The sequence below is a fragment of the Triticum aestivum genome, chromosome 1A, assembly GCF_018294505.1.
Source record: "Triticum aestivum cultivar Chinese Spring chromosome 1A, IWGSC CS RefSeq v2.1, whole genome shotgun sequence".
NCBI lineage: Eukaryota > Viridiplantae > Streptophyta > Magnoliopsida > Poales > Poaceae > Triticum > Triticum aestivum.
This window is the reverse complement of record NC_057794.1, coordinates 328,438,187-328,459,978: the sequence shown is the minus strand read 5'-3', so window position 1 is coordinate 328,459,978 and position 21,792 is coordinate 328,438,187.

The following is a 21,792-nucleotide window of genomic DNA, read 5'->3' as shown; positions in this document are numbered from 1 at the left end:
GCTTATTATGCCATGCTATGCTAGTAGACGTGGATTGGGTGAGTGATATCCATGACAGATGTGAGATTGTTAATTAATGGTTTATCTAAGGTGGCAACCTAACACACATCTGGGTGGATTGAGGCACCTGGGGTTTCCAGGACTTGCCTGTTTTTCTTTGGACCGCCACCCAGGCTCAAAGGGATCATGAGATTATTCATACTAGAAACTTCCGTGTGCAGCCACAAGCCATTATGGGCTCTGGCATAGTTGACTAAGTTGTGCAAACTCTTACAGTGGTAGACTAGCAGATGTAGGGGATGTAGGTGGTACGGTCTACCCGATCGTAAGGTGCTAGTGCTTCTGAAAGACTATGTCTCGGTCATCCGTTTCTCAAACACCCTGTAGTGCGAGAAACCAAACGGAGGCGATCGAGTCTTGTGGGGAAAAGTGCGCAAACCTCTGCAGAGTGCAACAAAATAATCATGGTTAGCCGTGTCCCCGGTTATGGACATCTTGAGTATCTAGTACCTGGATTTTCATGTGAATCTCAACATGTTACTCTAAATTAATTTTGATGGGTTTTAATGATGTTACTTAATTGGGATTGAGAATGGTGTCAACCATTCTCAATGTTTAACAACCACCATGATAGTAATTAATTTATTCCTTTGAAGTAGGGAAAAATTGGCTTTACGCAAAAACTGTAACCATAGAGCTTTCCACCAGCCAAATATGCATATAGTATAGCTGTTGCATTCCATTATTCTCTATGTGTTATCTTGCCAGCATATTCCATGTGCTGACCCGTTTTCGGGCTGCAACGTTAATGTTGCAGACTTTTCAGACGACGATTAAGGAGTTTTTAGGTCGTGGTTCCATACTCAGTGATGCCGTTGGAGTTGATGGACTCACTTATCTTCCAAGCCTTCCGCTGTTATCGTTATTAGATGGCCTTAAGCCATATTTATTGTAATAAGTTCTCTTTTGAGACACTCAATGTAATAAGTGTGTGATTGCTACTCTACTATAAATCCTCCGAGTAATGTGTGGTGTCAGCATTACTGATCCAGGGATGATACCGGAGCACAGAGATCAGACTGTTTGAGGTATGGTTGCTACATATAATTCACGGATAGAATGACATAATTTAAAATATGATGACTATGTAAACAGGATGAGATGATATAACTATATTATGTGTTTAGAAAATGGGTTGGCATGCCATAATTCAGATACATGTTGTCTATGCAAACATCATGGCATGACATAATTCAAATATATGATTTATATACTAAGGAAGTGAGCAGAGGGCAATCGCATATATGATGTGTCAACTAAGGAGATGGCATTCAATATTGTGTATATGATGTAAAAACTAAGCATTGCAATACAACACATGCATTATATGAGTAATATAACCCTACCAAGTTTGAGCATACACCTCAGGGGGATAATAGGACTGGTCATCTGCCTCTGAATCCTCCTCTGAAGAGCTATCTGTAACCAGCAAGATATCTGCTTCAGCAGGTAGCATTGTTTGCTCTGAAGACCTTGTTTTCACTCCAGATTTCTCCATCACCAATTCAAATGGCTGATGCACAGGAAGAGCAGTTGAATATACAAACATTGTCGACGAAAGCAATGAGAAATACAAAAAAAGGACGATATGATATAATTCACATACATGACGCTTGCCTAAATAGCATGGCATTGCATAATTCACATACATAATGCCTTGCAACAAGATAACATTGCATAATTCACATATATAATGTCTTGCAACAAGATGGCACTGCATAATTCACATATATGGTAATTAGACACTAAACAGGTGGCATTCACACAAAGCATGTCTAAACTAAGCAAATGACATATCAATGCAAGATACCATACGCACGATATGAGCAACATAACCATGCCAAGTTTGGGCATGCACCTTGGGGGGGATATGACTGGTCATCTGTCTCTGAATCCTCCTCCGAGGAGCTATCGGCAGCCAGCAAGACATGCGCTTTGTCAGATAGCATTGTCTGCTCTGAAGACCTTGTTTCCACTCCAGATTTTTCCATGACCGTGTCGAATGGCTGATGCACAGGAAGAGTAATTGAATGTACTAAAATTGTTGACAAATTTAACACGTAATAAAAAATGATGGCATGATATAATTCACATATAAGATGACTGGCTAACCAGGGTGGCATTGCAAAATTCACATATATGATGCCTGGCTAGACAAGATGGCATTGCATGATTCACATATACGATAAAGAAACTAAACATATGGCATTGACACAAAGCATGTCTAAACTAAGCAGATGACATCTTTAATGTAGACAGTAAGCAATGCAAGGCACCATATGCATGATATTACCAACATCAGCATGCCAAATTAGAGTGAAGACCTCATGGGGTAAATAGGAGTGGTCTTCTCCTTCTGAATCCCCCTCAGAACAGTTATCTTCCTCTTGATTACGATCCGAAATGGGTGGAGGGGGGCTGCCTTTGCGCCCACCATGGAACGACGTCTGCATGAAATTTTATTGCCACGCAAGGCTCGTCTCTTTTGCTCTACATGATCAGTTCCGTTGTGTACAATAATTGGCATGCATACGAATAAAACATAGTGAGATTATGTAAGGAGTGCATGCACAAATCCAGAGTGATGGTAGCAAACTGTGGATAGACCCAAAACTAATGATAGCAGGCAGATAATAGCTTTAGTTAAAAAATACAGATAATGGCTCCTTTAATGTTTGTTTGCACCCAACATGAAAATCATAGTAGACACCGGAGATTATCCAGATAGTAGACCCATAGTACTGATTGCTTCCCCAATATGTACCCCACAACCATTTAAAAACTCAAGTTTTAGCATTAGTTTGGACCTGACTCGGAGTCTAATAGGTGAACACGACGATAATGTAGCATGTCATCATATTAAGCGACACATAACATAAGAAGACGCGGAAGAGTGCGACCTCTCTTGCGGACCCGTGTAGTCCTCAAGGTCATCTGCTCAGTTGATGACGGTAATGCAGTTGTCGTGGCTGCCGACGGCAGGGAAGAAGATCTGAGGCGGCGAAAGACAGTCTAGAGAGCGGATCCCTGTTGTGGTGAACCCTTCCGTCGTTGGAGCAGCTGAGCTGGGGTGGAACACATCGCCGCAGGAGCAGGACAAACCACACAATTTTTCTTTGACACATATCTGTAACAGAAGTAATTGAGTAAGGGCTTGTTTGAATTTGAGGATTCTAACAATGCAGGGATAGGAAATAGACAGGAATAGGATAGGAATGCACATGCAAAAGAGAGAATTTAAAAACACAGGATTTCTGCCAATCTGGGTGTTTTATTCACAAAAAATTGGAAGATCACAGGATGCAAAAAAGCTTGGTGAGATTAAGTCAAACCACAAGAAAATGTACGGTTATAATGCTATTATGCTACTATCTCTTAGTCTTGTGCTTGATGAATAGGAATATGAAAAGGACGAGAAGTGGAAATTAGAATTCCTACGGTTTTTCTTTCAAGGAGACACTAAATGAACAAATCCTACAGTTTTCCTTTGCTCCATTCCTTTGCACCAAATTCATGAAAAGTAGTACCATAGGAAACTTTCCAATTCCGATGTTTTTCATTCACTTTTCCTTTCAAGCACTGGCAATTCTAGTAGGCAGGCTTGAGCAAGGAAAATCCTACACTAAAAAATGTTTTTGTGCTACTTCTATTACTTTGGACCCAGGCCACTGCCATAGTAGCTCAAATCCCATGCCCATCGACAAATGCACAGCTCAAACACGTAGAGATAAATAATGATGGCATTCAAGAGAGTCCATCACAGATAGCTAAGTTGCCTGGTACCTCACTGCTTGTCATATAGTAGGATAAAATAATCGTATTTCCCGTTACTATGAGTGCTTAGTGGACAATATATATAACATGTAGAGTAAAAAAGAGATGCAACAAGTGTACAACCTCTTTGGCGAAGCCATGTCGATCTCAGCGTGATTGGCTTGGCCGGCAAGGATGCTCCGGCTGACTTGGCTGCCGGAGGAGGGGAAGAAGATCTTAGGCGTCTGGAGATGGAGCCTGAGGTACTGCTCTGTTGTGATGGAGGGTTTCTTCATTGGAACAGCTCCGGTGAGTTGTACGACGCCGAGGCTGAAGCAGGACAAGAGAGACAATGAACAACGTTAACCTGAGTGGAATTCTAATAGCATCTCCAATACATGACATAAAATACATAACCACAAAGTGCTAGATGTAAAATACATCAGCCACAATAGAATTTAACTGTCGAAACAGAATTTAACTGTCAAAACTGAACTTAACTGTTGAAATTGAACTTAACTGTCGAAACTGAATTTGCTGTCGAAACTGAATTTTGTTGTCGAAACTGAACGCACTCGCAAGGTGAGGCTACATGTCGGTCGACTGACTTTTTCATCTCTGGTCAGTCGATTTTGCAGCCATTGGATACGAAATCAAGGGCCTGTGGTTCATTTTCAACCTCCACCCCCTGAGCCGTCAGCCACCACCGGCCAAACAGCAGCCCCCCCCCCCGCCCGCGGCCGGTGGTGCGCCGCCCGGCCCGCCCCGAAAACACTCCCCACCGCCGGTCCGCCGCTGCCCCCGCCATCCCTCTAGGCCCCCCGCGCCGAGCTTTTTCTCTGGTGATCCCCACGCCCCGCCCCGCCAACGCCCGGCCACCGCCGGTGACCACCGCCCTCATCCTGAACCCTAAGATAGATAGTGGGGTACCTCTCTAGCGAGCCTCCCTCCCTGCTACGGCTAGTTCTTCCTTCACCCCGGCGAGCCCCCCCACCCCCTAAAAATCGACTGACCCAAAAGTCGATTCAGTCGACTGAAGTGTAGCTAAATCGGAGCAGCATCGCAAGCAAGAGCAAGAGCAGCAGCGTGAGCAAGAGCAATAGCAAGAGCAGACTAGGCAGGGGACCAAGAGCAAGAGGAGAGCAGCAGTGCGAGCGAGAGCTAAAGCAGCAGCAGTTCCTACTGATGTGGAAGTCACCACCGAGGGAGAGATGCCGTGGAGGAAGTGGCCGGTGACGCCGCCGTGGATGGAGCCGCGCCGTGTCGGCTCGGGACCGAGCGCCGGCAGCACCGTGAGATCGAATCAAGAAGAAAATGCGGCGATTGGTGTACAACCTCTTTGGTGGCGCCGATTAGGCCGCAGCTTCATCCGAGGAAATGGTGATGATGATGCTCTTCCGGTGGTGCAGGTGAAGATAGTGGTGTGGGAATGGAGGTGGCGCGAAAGACGAGGGGAACGTCGGGGTAGCTCCTTGGAGGTGGAGGACGGGGTGGATGAACCGGCGGGACGATGAGATCAACGACGGATCCTCATCTGGTACGGTGGATGAGGGACGTTGAGGTGTTGCTGTGGACGATGTCGTCGGGGAAGAGGCTCCGGCTGGGTGGCGGATGGAGCACGGTGTGGGGTTTCATCGCAGGTTTTTGCTGCCTCGGTGTACGAATGGGTGGGCGAATGGGATGACAGTGGGGAACCATGGCTTAGAGACGCGCTTGTCCGAAATGTGGGGTAAGTTACGAAAGTACCCCCACCGATTTGAGGCGGTTCTTTTGGTTCAGGGGTACCACGGGCATTACGCATGTCGGGATTTCACAGGAGGTGGGAGTTTTCGCGCGCGTTGTAATTTCGGAATAGCAAGGCGAGGGTTGAGATGGAGCACAACGAGACAAAGATATATCTTAAATATTTCGGGCTAACAACGCGCGGGTTTAAGAGGCGGCAGTTTCGCAGCACGATAGACAAAGACGCTAGCTTGAATTTTTGGCATAACAAGGCGCGGCTTAAACTTTCGGAAGAACAAGCTTAAGGTGTACCCAAAAGAAGACAATTTGCACCTCAACACGCACCACACACACAAACACCATTTAGACTACAGTAAGGTACACGTGCATTGCACGCATGAGATTTGGCAACCAAATTATGAATAAATACCACATTATAGCATGCAAGCTTTGAGTCATATATGCATGATGTAGATGTTCGTTTAATTCTTATAGTTCATTTCATTCAAAATCATCTAGTTTTTATAAGAAAGCTAATCTATTTTAAGATTCATGGAATTGTGCGTCGTAAGACATAAAGTAAAAACAAATAATGGCAAATCATGTAGAATAACATTTGGGCAATTCTGATATGGAAGATTCTAGAACAAATAAGAAGTTCTTGTGTTTTGATGTTTGTGCATTATGCTTAAGTTCAACCATGGAGTCTTCTAGATTATACATGTGGCGAAATCTGGTGGAATCTAGATGATATCCAATGGCCAGTAGTGCTCAAATTTGCCATCTTTGGACCATCGGATTCGCCTCATCCAATGACCATCTTTCAAAGTTAAAGTTACCCGCACACAATATAAAAATATAATATATATATATAGGGGTATAGATATAGATATGTGATGCGAAAGCCGCCCATCATCTCCAATTAGAATAGTGTGTCCATGCACAGATGCGACACGGCCAAATGATATCTGCCATCGGTATCTCAAATTCAAATCAGTCTGACCTTGTTCAATGTTTATACATTAGAACATGCTCGTTTCCAAACCACACCATGCAGATCTCCGTTATATTCATGCATGCATGGGTTTCAAACATCAGGATCTCTTATTCAAATATTTGAATTCAACTTTACATTTATTATGACCTCACCTATTCTTTTACACCCACACAATAGTCTTGTCTTTATAATTGTACCATTAACTTTCTCTCGTGCATGCATGCACACACACTACCAGTCGGCATTATCCATCGCACGCATGCAATCTTTTTCTTCAGGTCAGTCTCCCATGAAGGCACACACCCACACACATCCCCCTCTCCATCATATCGGGCATTCTTTATCTCTCACGCGTGCATGCGCAACGATCGATGTTCCTCTATGTATGTGTGTATATAGCTAGGTCTTTCATAGTTTTCCACACAAACCGATCAATCGATATATCCAGTGAGGTCTCACCCTCTTTCCCACGTCCACATCGATCAATCTATACCTCTCTATATAGGATTAACATATATAGCTAATACACCCACATTAATTATATATCCAACGTCCCCCTCTCATCATCCATGCCTTCCGCTTCATCTCTCAGACGCGTGCACAATGGCGAAGACAGGGGCAGTAAGGGCCCTGCCCCCTCCCCCCTAACATCACTATATATCGAGGCTAATATGAATGTGATCATTAGACAATTGCTGCTAAAAATGGTTTAAGTTCATGAATTGACCCTCCTCGTAAAGGATTAGCAATGCTTGGCCCCCTAGCTCATTTATTTTTCATGGCTCCGCCACTGCGCGCAACAGCGCACGTGTTCGCCCCCTCTCTCTAAATATCGATCTCGCACTTGTGCATTCCTTCATAGTCTCCCTCCACTCGGCCCCTCGCACCATCTTCTAGCCCCCACCGGATTTTGCCACATGTACAATCTAGCAGACTCCATGGTTGAACTTAAGCATAATGCACAAACCTCAAAACAACAGTGGTTCTCTTTTGTTCTAGAATCTTCCGTATCATAACTGCCCAAACTTTTTTTCTAGTTGAATTGCCATTATTTGTTTTTACTTTATGCTTTACAACGCACAATTCCATGAATCATAAAATAGATTAAGGGCTTCTTTGATTCAAAGGATTCTCAAAGGAATTTTGGAGGATTCTAATCATTAGGAATTTTTCCTATCTTGGTTGTTTGATTCGTAGGATTGTAAACCATAGGAATTTTTCCATATGATTCATTTGCACTAGATTTCATAGGAAACATCCCATCCACTCAAACCTCTTTGAAAGAATTCTGCGTTTTTTCTATGCACAATCAAACACTCGTACAATCCTGTAGGATTCAAGACGACATTCCACTATAATCCCATGTTTTTCCTATTCCCGCGTTCTTAGCTTTTTTATAAAAACTAATTGATTTTGAATGAGATGAACTATAAGAATTAAACGAAGGCCTACATCAGGCATATATGACTCAGAGCTTACATGCTATAGTGTGGTATTTATTCATAATTTGGTTGCAAAATCTGATGCGTGCAATGCACGTGTACCTTACTAGTACTTCGAGTATGTGCAAAACACGTAAATTAGAATACCAATGGCACGCTACACAGTGTCTCTCTTATAGTTCATGAAGCCACGTGGCACATGTGGAGGCGTTGTCGCGACCTCCTTGTGTGGATTGATCACAGTGACGTGCTACTGGTTCCAGAAGAATGTTCTTGTCCTCCCTGAGCCATACTGGCAGTACATGCACAAAGCGAAGATGTGCACGCATGCCACGCACGCACTCATTCCCTCGCACGCACACGCGGGTACACGGGCGGACGCAATTTTGTACCAAGATCCACCCCATGTGATAATTTGACGCGTGTAAAGTCGTTCACTTCATTGATGGTCAATTAATACAACGCATGCAAATTGAGTGGACGTGAGGGCGGAAGAAAGACATTATTACTCCACTGCACGCATGCAAGTAGTTAAATCGTGGGTTGCTAGTAGTAATTCCATTGGTCTCCTTCGTATTTTGTGCCAATTTTTGACAGTAGCATAATATTTACGCATTTGAGCAGTGTAGTACTTGAAATTTATGTTCCGCTAAACTCATCGGGAGCCATTTCGGGCCTCGAAACCAAAACCATCAATTAATCTTTACCTTGTTCCCATCACATTCGAAAGCCTGCTCACACCTACTAGTACGTACCAAACCTGAACGTGTTCCCACTATGCAGGTATTAGTACTAGTGCTAGTACTTAGGTTATAAAAAGGGGAACTACCTAACCGAAAATTACTCTACCTTTCCTCCTCATAAGTGCTTCTTCTTCGTCCGTCGTTGCCATGGCCGGTGAGCAGAGCTCTAGGTCGAGAACTACTCGTAACAAGGGAGCGGCAACCAAGGCTGCGGAAAAAAAGAGAGGGCTCGCCGCCACGCAGAGACCTCGAAAGATCTCTCACGGGCAGGCGATGGCTCCCAGGAGCGCCCTAGCCGCGGAGGCGAACATGCCGAGCCGGCGGAGCTGGAGTCGTTATCCCTTGACGGCATGCCCGATCAGCTCAATAAGCACCTCAATAAGCAGAAGGAGTTCATCCAAGGCTTGATGGAGTTGCTGAAGGAGAGCCTCGACGACATGCCCGCTGAGCTCAATCAGCAGGGGGAGTTGACCGCCGGCTTGGTGATGCTGCTGAAGAAGAGCATTGCCTCGGAGAAGAAGGCGACCGACGAAATCCTGTGACTTCAGGAGGACAAGGCGAAGCTCTGCCACGAGATCGACCTGTTGAAGGAGAAGAACGCCGGCTGGAAGAAGCTGCATGAGAATAGTAGTTCCTCGATGAAGATGCTGCAGGCCCTCGTCATGGAACAGAAGGAGGAGTTGGCGAAGCTCCGCATCGAGCACCCGACTGCTGTCAAGGTACGTAATGCGGCCGTGGAACAGATGATGAAGGCTCGCGTCGAGAAATCCCGTGTCATGGACAGAATAAAGAAGATAGCAGAGGAGACACGCAGGGAGATGGTGGTCGTGGAGGCGATGAAGAAGCAGTTACGACTCCACGGCGAATTAGATCATTTGGGGTGATAATCTTCCTTCTTATTTTGCTCCTGTGTTTCATCTTTTGCTTCGGGTGTTTCGCCGCACGTGTCACGTTCTATGCGAGGCATGAATAGAACAATGGTTTTTTGAGAATGAATAGAACAATGCTAACAATGAGATGAGTAGCAAATTAGATCATTTTTATCACCATATGGCACTGGGCTGCCGTGTTTCATGCTCCTCCGTCGCAGTACTACTCCAGTGGAAAACTTGAGTATACCACATGGTTCTTTGCTCCTCCTCGATCAGGTCATCGGTGCATTTATACGAGCAGTCAAATCACAAGGCCCCGCCTTCCAGCAGTAATGAGCTGTCAAATCACAAAGGCCCTCGCCTCTCGTGAAACCAACCAAGCTAGACTGCCCCGCCCTCTAGCCTTTTAAAAAATGTATACTTTTGTACAACAGTAGTATCGATGGATTGCGCCATGGAGTAAAACTTGAAATTAAAAAAAGGTGGTACATATAGAGAGCGCTCGTCGCCAAATTATGCATATGGTACTATTAAAAAGGCTAGTCATAATAATGGTGTCCAGCACAACCCACCCCTCAAATAAAACTAAGAGGGTGCTTGGATACGTTTTAGTCCCATGACTAAAAGTAGTGGGACTAAAACATGCTAGCCTCACCCATGCTTGGATCCAAATACTAAAAAGGCTAAAATCAAGTTAATGAGCATTTATTATCCTCCAAACCCTCCAATCCAGAACTCGCATGTGTTAAAGGAGAGGAGTTAAATGAGTAGAGAGAGGACTAATCCACATTTTAGTAGGGGTACCCCTGACTAAAAAATTTTAGTCTCAAGACTAGTTTTAGCCCCTCTTTAGTCAGGGGTGCTTGGAACTTTAGCCTCTTAAAGAGACTATTTTTAGTCAGACTAAAATAAGTCCCTTGGATCCAAGCACCCTCTAAGCATCCTGGAATTCTTTGACAAAACTAAGCACCCTGAAATTCTTTGACAACTAAACTGCTGGCTATATGATGTTGGCCATATATATTGTACGTATAAAATGTGAAGAAACGAGTGGTAGTACTATACCAACTAAAAGATGAAATGTAAGAAATACTAGTATGTACGTACTGAAGAGTTAAAGTAACGAGAAGAAACATAACATAGTTTTGCTGGGGGCTCAGCACAACACACCCCTCAAATTAAATTAAGCACACCTGAAATTAAACTTTGCAACTATTCCGGTAGACACTTCATTAGAACCACCATGAGCAACGACACTGCCACCTTACTCGGAGTCCTCATCCATGTCCTCGACTTCATCCTTGTCCCTCTTCCTCTTGGCCGATACTTCTTTGCTTGAACCACACACTTGGCTGTTGCTCTTCATCCAACCCTTGTAGATATTGAAGCAAAGGTAGCCATCCATTGCAGCGTAGTGGATGTGGTCTATATCTTGTACATTCCGCTGCCATGCATGACGATGAAACATGTATGGAGGTTTCTCCAGTTTACTGTATGAAGGATGAACCATGGCTCCTGCCAGGGTCAGCATTGAAGGCTAACGAGAGGACACCAACCGATTCTTCTGGAGGTCAAAGGTGTTGCCTACAACGATGCCTATCCGACGCATGACTTCTTTGTCGTTACCAAAGTCTATAATAACGAATTTGACTAGATTGCTCTCGAGGAAGTCCTTAAAATCCTGGCACTCAACGTCGGCATGACATATGTGGTAGACCAAGCATAAGTCATGCACGCAAACCTGGATCACGGCGGGCCTCTTCCTCTCTTTGTCCTTTAGATCCTTCTCTGGTCCCAGGACTATGGTGTACTCAACATCTAGCCCAGCGACCCACTCATCATCTGAGTCTTCGAACATGCGTCTGAAGCGAGAAAGGCATCCTTTCACCGTTGTGGAAGAACGGGTGTAGATGACGTCCAACTCATCGCCGGTGATGGTTTTAACCTTGTACTCACCGTCGATCGTGGAGATTTGGGACGCCATGGATTTGGGAGGAGGGCTAGGATTAGTGGAACTGTCGTAATGTGAATGGACAGGATGATTAGGAGCGAACCGCCGTAGTATTGAAGGACATGTGGGGACGAGTAGGAGCGGCATTAATTAATTGAATTGTCTCACCTCCCTCTACATGTAGCCGCATGCAAGAGTCACGCGCACATCCCTAGTGCATGCTACGGCTGGGTATTTATTTCTCCCAATCAGCATACGCAACGAGCAGCGGAATCGGTGTAATATGTGGTGATTTAATTACAGCGGGACTAATAAAAATGGGACTAATATGTGGTGATTTAATTATCTTCTCCTCTTAAACCACAGCCGCTCCTCTCCTGTTCCAATCTAAATGCAGCGCCGCTCCTCTCCTCTTCCATTTCAAAACCACCGCCCCTCCTCTCCCGTTCCAGTCCAAAACCAGCGTCGCTCCTCTCCCGTTCTAATCCAAAACCAGTGCTGCTCCTCTCCTCTTCCATTCAAAAACCACCGCCGGCGAGTGAAGGTGTTGTGGAGAAGTAGATCGATGGAGGAGTACAACCGATATGTGAGGATCACAGACGGCGACCCTATGAAGCTAGCTAGGATGTTGGAGATACAGTCTTGGTTTGACAACAAGGACCAGCTAGCGGCGACGGCAACATCCATGGCCAAATATCTGCAACAAAGCGAAAAGGCGGCAATACTCCCAGAGGGAGTCGCGCCGGAGTACATAGAGCTGCTCCTCTGGGTCATGGAGCAAACAGATTCACCGAATCCGATCGTGAGGGAGCGGTGGTGGGAGTATCGATCCCAGATGGAGCATCCACCAGAGATTGAAGGATCGAGCATCTACAGGGTGTCGTTTGTGAGGGTGTCCTGCCAGAGCGAGCCGGCGGAGTCTTCGTCGACCGAACCCAACTGCAAGAGGAGAAAAGCCGTTGGCCCGACGACGCTTCCCCGCCATCATCTCCCTCGCCGTTCACATCGTCTCACGGGGCGGCTGTCTGCCGCCGAGGAATAGGAGGGGGCTGCCCCCCCAGCCCAATAGTCGGGCATGTTGTGAATTGTCAGGAGGAGCTTAGGGTTGTCAGTATTTGCAGGTTGTGAATTGTGTTTTGTGTTGTGTATTTTGAGAGTACTTTTAGATATGAATGTCTTTTGAATTTCAGATTTGCAGTATTGAGCATATGAAGTATTTTATGAATTCTAGAGATCTATTTTTAGCACTTAAAAAATGCAGTTTCATAGGAGTATAAAAGTGCAGACAATGTGATTCTCAGAGAAGAAACTGCAAGTTTCAGTTTCAGATAAGAAACTGCAAGTTTAGTTTTAGATAAGACACTGCAACTTTCAGAAGCAGAGCATTTATATTAACACGGCCTTTTCAAATAGGGTTAACATCATGTTGGAAGTTTTATTCATGGTCGAAAATGGAACTACCCGCCAGTTAACATCATGCTGATCAACATTCATGCATAGCACATCTTCATATGATGCACAGTCAAAATGCCCACACAATGTCGAGTGTGGGAAACACAGAGAAAACGAGGGATGAAGTTTTGGCAAGTGTTGGACGTGATTTTGGGCAGCCCCGTCTAGGCTTTCATTTTTAACATCCGCAGCCCATGACCTCGGATGGGAGGTCCATAGGCCGGTCCGAGGTTTTATTTTTGGCAACCCAATTTATGTATTTTTTTGAAGAAAACGCAGACGTCTGTTCTGTTTTTCTATATAAGAATAGGAACGCCAGGTCCAACTTATGTTTACCTTCTAACTATATTATATATATATATATATATATTATTTTATATGTTATTATATATTATTTTTATTGTCATCATATATTTAACAGATACTTACATATGTAAGAAAACAATATCCCACATCTTATTAACTTATAAAAATAATTTCTTAATAAATAAAATCCTGGATTGTTTTGGCATGAAAATACTAGTGATTGTGTACAAAAGCTTGGTAAAATTTAAGGACGAATGTAATAATATCACTTATTATTTAAATATATTTATAACAAAATGCTCAGCCCCTTGTTATTTTTTGATAACATTGCTGGCCCAACACAACATTATAATTAGAATCAGCCCAGCAAAATCATGTATTTCGAGAAAGTGTAAATGGCCTGTAATTTTTTAGGAAATAAAATAAATGGGCCGCATGGACGCTACATTATTTGTTCACCCAGCCCAACTAATGGCTGTAATTCAAAAAAAAGATCAGATTGACTGTAAATTCTACCGTGCAAAAAAAGACTGTAAATTCTGAAAAAATGGGTTGAATACGTGCCACATTTTTGGAGGCTGAAATGTGGGCCAATAGGTCGAAGACAACGCAAGTCGTTGTCAATTTAGTGAACAATTGATTCTGACATGTTAGCCGTTGGATTTACATCCAACGACCGGCATCCATCTTCAATCTCTCGTCTTCTTCCTCCAGCGCCGCCGGGACCACCTCCCGCCTCCTGCTGCTAGCAGCTCTGCTTAGCACGCTTCGCTATGAAGCGCTACTCCATTGTTGGCCAGGCCATCCCTCCACCCCTCCACACTTCCTATTCTTCTCCACTGACTGCCGAACCACACCGCACTAGAACCAGTTAACCCTCGTACACCTCTCCGTCTGCGACTCTACTCCCGCGTCTTCCCATCTCCGGGTCATTGCTGTCCGGGGCCTCGCCGTCGTCCACCACCTTGGATGCGCTTGGCGCCGCGTGGTCAACATGGTGAATGAACGACACCATTGGAAGTAGACTGTGCGTGGAGAGGCTGGCAGCTGGGTCCACGACCGCACACAAGGAAATGCCTCCTTATTACGCGCAAAATAATGATTCCTCCACCTGACATCTGGGGCCCACTAGAAGGGCCTCTGTATTTCGCGAAAATAACGTGCCCCCCGCTGACATGTCAGACCCACTAGCTATCTTCGCACGCAAGGAAGTGCCTCCTTATTACGCACAAAAAAATGAATATCCCCCCTGCCTGCTGGAACCCAGCATAGTGGGAGGCTGACTTGTGGGCCTACCAAGTTGACGGGGATGGAAGGCTTTGTCAAGTTAGTCAATATGAACGATTCTAGCTCCTATTACCGTACGATGTTCATCCAACGGCCGTAGTGCTTCTTCAACCTCTGGTCTTCTTGCTCCAGCCGCCCAAACCAGCGCTGGTCGTGCCGTGTGCTCCTGCATCCCGTGGCCGGCTGTGATGCCGCGGAGGCCTCACCGCCCCCTACTACTCCCACCACTGGCCAGGCCATCCCTCTACTCACCCACACCCCCTGTTATTCTGCGGCGACAGCAGCCTCACACCGCAACTGAACCAGTGAACCCTCGTACTTCACGTGGGCATCCACTGCTGCGTCTTCCCCGGCTCCGAGTCGTCCCCTTCCTAGTCCTCGCCGTCGTCCACCGCCGTCGTGCTCTCGGCGCGGCATGGTCAACGTGGTCAAGGAACGAATTCCATCGGACGTGGATTGTACGTGGAGAGGCTGACAGCTGGGTCCACGACCGCAGCAAGGAAGTGCCTCCTTATTACGCGCAAAATAATGATTCATCCACCTGACAGCGGGGACCCACCGGACGGGCCAGCGTATTTCATGAAAAAAACGTTTCCCCCTGACTGCTGGGACGCACCAGCTACATCTTCGCACGTAAGGAAGTGCGTCCGGGCAAAAAAAATGATTCGCCCTGCTGACTGCTGGGACCCACCAGCTACATCTTCGCATGCAAGGAAGTGCATCCGGGGAAAAAATGATACGCCCCTCTGACTGCTGGGACCCACCAGCTACATCTTCGCACGCAAGGAAGTGCTTGACAGTCGGGACCCACCTGGTCAAAGCGTACGTAGCGTTGTCATTCTGGTCGCGAACGTGTTTGTACATATATACTAGTGGACGTAGAGGTGCGCATGTGTCGTAGTAGAGGCGCGTACGTGTCGTAGTAGAGGCGCGCACGTAGCATGTACACGTACGTACAACGTCCAGGGTTCAAGAAAGAAAATACGGCCACGTATGTGTACATACTGGCGGGGTCTCGAACGCCTACTCGCGCATACGTACGGCCATGGCTCGTGTACATGGCTGGGTCGGAATGGAGAAACAGCGTCATCGTCGTGTTCATGGGGAGGCAACGGAATGCGTCGTGTTCATGGGGAGGCAACAGAATGCGTCGTGTTCATGGGGAGGCAATGGAATGCGTTGTGTTCATCGGGAGGCAACAGAACTCGTGGGAGCCAACCGGCTGGGTTGGAACGGAATGCGTGGTCGTGTTCATCGGGAGGGCTTGGACGGAACAGACGATGGAAATGAGGCCTGGCATACCGCAAAACGGAGGAAACGGACCTCCTACGTTCGGAACGGGGTCCTGTTGATCAGGTGGGGTGTGGCGTACCGCAAAACGGAGGAAACGGACCTCCTACGGTCGAAACGGGGGTCTTGTTGATCGAGAGGGGTGTGGCGTACCGCAAAATGGACGAAACGGACCTCCTACGGTCGAAACGGGGGTCCTGTTGATCGGGAGGGGTGTGGCGTACCGCAAAACAGATGAAACGGACCTCCTACGGCCGAAACGGGGGTCCTGTTCATCAGGAGGGGTGTGGCGTACCGCAAAACGGGACTCCACGGGATACTGTTCATCTCCACCGTCGACCTCCTCCAGCCTCCACGGGCTACGGTCGACCTCCTCCAGCCTCCACGGGCTCCTGTTCATCCAGCCTCCACCGTGCGCTACTCCACCGGCTACTGTTCAACCACCCCTCCATGGCCCCCCCTAACACCGTCTACTGTTCATCCAGCCCTCCCACCACGGGGTCCTGTTCAACCACCCCTCCACCGTCTACTGTTCATCCAGCCTCCACACCACGAGGTCCTGTTCATCCAGAGGCAACGCCACCGCTCACTGTTCATCCAACCCCCCCCCCCCGCAACGCTCACTGTTCATCCAATCGATCACCTTCGGTTAGCAGCAGTAGCGAAGGAATCGCTCGATCGGGTTCAGTTAACAGCCATCGATCGATCACTCGGGTTCAGTAACGCGTAGCCTACAGTGCAATCGCTCGGGTTCAGTTAGAGCCCAACGCCTCGCTCGGGTTCAGTTAGAGCCAACGCCTTGCACACACGCGCGTACGTGTATGAGAGAAACGCGCATCGCTCGGCCCCCGACATCCCACCGTTACCGGGAACTCCCCGAAATTTTCCTCCCCCTTGCTTCTACCACGTTTTTTTCCATCATGAACGGCCCAAAGAATGTCATGCAGCTACATCTCCGGCCCACCCAGGACGAAAAGCCCATTTTCTGTCATGATTTTTTGTCATAGAAGTAGGAGCCCACCACATCTATGATGATACCGGGTTTTGTCATAATTATCGTCATAGAAGTGTCATATGTATGACAGAAAAAAAATTCGTTCGGCCCAAAATGTCACGGATGTGTCTTTTTTTGTAGTGTAGAGTCCAAAACAAGGGCAACCGTGTTTGGAAAAGTAGATACGACGGAGACGTATCAACTGCCCCAAGCTTAAACCTTTGCTTGTCATCAAGCAATTCAGTTGACAAACTGAAAGTGATAAAGAAAAACTTTTAAAAACTCTGTTTTCTCTTGTTGTTGTAAATATGTAAAGCCAGCATTCAAGTTTTCAGCAAAGATTATGAACTAACCACATTCACAATAACACTTAGGTCTCATGTTTACTCATATCACTGGCATAATCAACTAGCGGGCAATAATAATAAATCTCGGATGACAACACTTTCTCAAAACAATCGTAATATGATATAAAAAGATGGTATCTCGCTAGCCCTTTCTGAGACCGCAAAATATAAATGCAAAGCACCTTTAAAGATCAAGGACTGACTAGACATTGTAATTCATGGTGAAAGAGATCCAGTCGAGTCATACTCAATGTAAACTAACAGTAATGAATGCAAATGACAGCGGTGCTCTCCAACTGGCGCTTTTTAATAAGAGGGTGATGACTCAACATAAAAGTAAATCGATAGGCCCTTCGCAGAGGGAAGCATGGATTTGTAGAGGTGCCAGAGCTCGATTTTGAAATAGAGATGAATAATATTTTGAGCGGTATACTTTCATTGTCAACATAACAACCAAGAAATGGCGATATCTTCTGTGCTACACACATTATAGGTGGTTCCTAAACAAAATGGTAAAGTTTATACTCCCCCTCCACCAACAAGCATCAATCCATGGCTTGCTCGAAACAATGAGTGCCTCCATCTAACAATAGTCCCGGGGGGAGTTTTGTTTGCAATTATTTTGATTCGGTTTGCATAAAGCATGGGAATGCGCATCCTGGTGACCAGACATTTTCTCGTGAATGAGGAGCGGAGTCCACTCCTCTTGAGAATAACCCGCCTAACATGGAAGATACAGACAGCCCTAGTTGATACATGAGCTATTCGAGCATACAAAACAAAATGTTTATTTGAAGGTTTAGAGTTTGGCACATACAAATTTACTTGGAACGGTGGGTAGATACCACATATAGGAAGGTATACTGGACTCATATGAATAACTTTGGGGTTTATGGGATTGGATGCACAAGCAGTATTCCTGCTTAGTACAGGTGAAGGGTAGAAAAAGACTGGGAAGCGACCAGCTAGAGAGCGACAATAGTCATGAACATGCATTAAAATTAATCAACACCAAATGCAAGCATGATTAGGATATAATGCACCATGAACATAAATATCATAGAGGCTATGTTAATTTTGCTTCAACTACATGCGTGAACATGTGCCAAGTCAAGCCACTCGAATCGTTCAAAAGAGGATACCACCCTATCATACCACATCACAACCATTTTAATAGCATGTTGGCACGCAAGGTAAACCATTATAAGCTCCTAGCTAATTAAGAATGGCATAAGCAACTATAATCTCTAATTGTCATCGGAAACATGTTTATTCATAATAGGCTGAATCAGGAACGATGAACTAATCATATTTACAGAAACAAGAGAGGTCGAGTTCATACCAGCTTCTCCCATCTCAATCAGACCATCATATATTGTCATAATTGCCTTTCACTTGCACGACCGAATGATGTGAATAATAATAACAGTGCACGTGCATTGGAATAAGCTGGAATCTGTAAGCATTCAATAAACAGGAGAAGACAAGGAAATATGGACTCTTGGTTAAATCAACAATAATGCATATAGGAGTCACTTCAACAATAATCATGTTCTTCTCATATCGACCCCCAAAGAAAAGAAAAGAAATAAACTATTTACACGGGAAAGCTCCCAACAAGCAAAAGAAGAACAGGAAATCTTTTTGGGTTTTCTTTTTAATTACTACTACAAGCATGGAAATTAAAACTAGCTAAAAGCTACAACTAATTTTTTGGTTTTTCTTAAGGTTTATCAAACACACAAGAAGAAAGCATAAAAAAGAAATAAACTAACATGGATATTACAATGAAAAAGTATGAGCACCGACATCTAGCAATGAATGTGTGAACATGAATGTAGTGTCGGTGGGAAATACGTACTCCCCCAAGCTTAGGCTTTTGGCCTAAGTTGATCTATTGCCACGGATGGCCTGGCGGATATCCAAAGTTGTAGTTGGGGTCGTATTGAGATGCAGCAGTCATTGCATCGTGGGCTGCAGCTTGGAGGCGAGCTATCTCAGCACTCCTCTTATACTCTTCCGCCTCCTCTCTGGTTATAAAATATCTTCCCCTTTGCCTGAAAGTCAAAGAAAGTAGAAGCAGGGAGAGCGACGTGATAGGTGCGTCGTCTGTCAAAGATTAGTCCGTACTGGAGGAACTGATCGTTCCTCTCAACAAAATGATGACGAACCATAGCCTCATAATCCAAATAAGCACGAGACAACTCAATATCATCCTCACGTATGGTTATACCAAGAAAATTAGCTATACGGGTTGCATAAATTCCATCGAAGAAATCTCCATTAAATCTATTATGATGCAACCTACGTGCAATAATGGCTCCCAAATTATAAGATTTATCTCCTAACACAGCACTCCTAAGAATACTGAGGTCAGGGACACACATAGGACATGCTTCATCTTTACCATTTATGCACCTACCTATGAAGAGAGCAAAATAATGTATAGCAGGAAAATGAATGCTCCCTATGGTAGCTTGTGCTATATCTCTAGATTCCCCCACAGTTATACTAGAAAGAAAATCTCTAAATTCAGATTTGCGAGGTTCACTAGCACTACCCCATTGTGGAAGTTTGCAAGCAGTGGTAAAATCCTCTAAGTCCATAGTATAAGAATTTTCATAGAGATCAAACAGGATAGTTTGAGAATTGCGTGAAGATGAAAATTCAAACATCCTCACAAAGGAACTAGTGAGATAGTGGTACTGACGGCACTTTTCTGCCTCGAAGCTCACAAGATCAGCGTTACGCAAATATGTGTTAAATTCTTCCTTAATTCCTGCTCGATCCATGAAGTCCTCTGAAGGCCATTCACAAGGCCGCACTGGGGCGTCCCTTGGTGGTTCATCATCAGCATCATGCATTGCAAGCCTGTGTCCTTGCTTCCTTGAAGAACCACCTTGATACATTTTCCTAAGCATATTTTTTCCTGTGAAAAATTTCTGAAAGTTTTAGTAACTTCAAATAAAAGTAAACCAAACTCAACAATATTGATAGCAACTACGCCTACAAGTGCCTAGAGCATATATCATGCATTAGAACTACTTGGAACCATATATATTTGACATGCAAGCTCAAGAACATGGTCACCTAGGCAGCACAAATTTGCAATGAATAAAGCACTATAATAAAAACTAATTGGACCAATGGAGGAGTCACATACCAAGGAACAATCCCCCAAAGCAGTTTTGTGAGAGCTGCTTTGAGCAAGGAGATCGAAAATCGCAGCAAAATGAGCTAGAACTCATGCTTGAGCTGGATGGTGATTTTTTTTGGGAGGAAGAAGAAGTGGAGGGGTGAAGGAATAAGTGGAGGGGAGCCACCGGGGGCCCACGAGGCAGGGGGCGCGCCCAGGGGGGTGGGCACGCCCTGGACCCTCGTGGCCAGGTGCTTGCTCCCCCTGATGTGTTCTCAGTGCCAGATATTCTCAAATATTCCAGAAAAAATCATATTTAATTTTCAGGGCATTTGGAGAACTTTTATTTTGGGGTATTTTTATATTGCATGGATAAATCAGAAAACAGACCAAAAAATACTATTTTTACTTTATTTCAACTAAATAACAGAAAGTAAAAGGAGGGTACAGAAGGTTGTGCTTTCTAACTTCATCCATCTCATGCTCATCAAAAGGAATCCACTAACAAGGTTGATAAAGTCTTGTTAACAAACTCATTTCTAGTAGCATGAAACCGGAGAAATTTCAGATGCCACTATGTTACCTCAACGGGGATATGCACATCCCCGAAAATAAGAATATCATATTTCTTCTTGACAGTAGGAAGAGGAAATTCGAAACCTCCAAAAATAATCGATGGAATTTTTCCAATAGAATTGATACTATGGACTTGAGGTTGCTTCCTCGGAAAGTGTACCGTATGCTCATTACCATTAACATGAAAAGTGACATTGCCTTGGGTGCAATCAATAACAGCCCCTGCAGTATTCAAAAAAGGTCTTCCAAGAATAATAGACATATTATCGTCCTCGGGAATATCAAGAATAACAAAGTCCGTTAAAATAGTAACGTTTGCAACTACAACACACACATCTTGACAAATATCGACAGGTATAGCAATTGATTTATCATCCAGTTGCAAAGATATTTCAGCAGGTGTCAACTTATTCAAATCAAGTCTACGATATAAAGAGAGAGGCATAACACTAACACCAGCTCCAAGATCACATAAAGCAGTTTTAACATAGTTTCTTTTAAGGGAGCATGGTATAGTTGGTACTCCGGGATCTCCAAGTTTCTTTGGTATTCCTCCCTTAAAAGTATAATTAGCAAGCATGGTGGAGATTTCAGCTTCCGGTATCTTTCTTTTATTAGTAACAATATCTTTCATGTACTTAGCATAAGGATTCGTTTTAAGCATATCAGTCAAACGCATACGCAAAAAGATAGATCTAATCATTTCAGCAAAGCGCTCAAAATCCTCATCATCCTTTTTCTTAAATGTCTTAGGAGGAAAAGTCTTGGGTTTCTGAACCGAAGGCTCTCTTTCCTTACCGTGTTTCCTAGCAACAAAGTCTCTCTTATCATAACGTTGATTCTTTGATTGTGGGTTATCAAGAT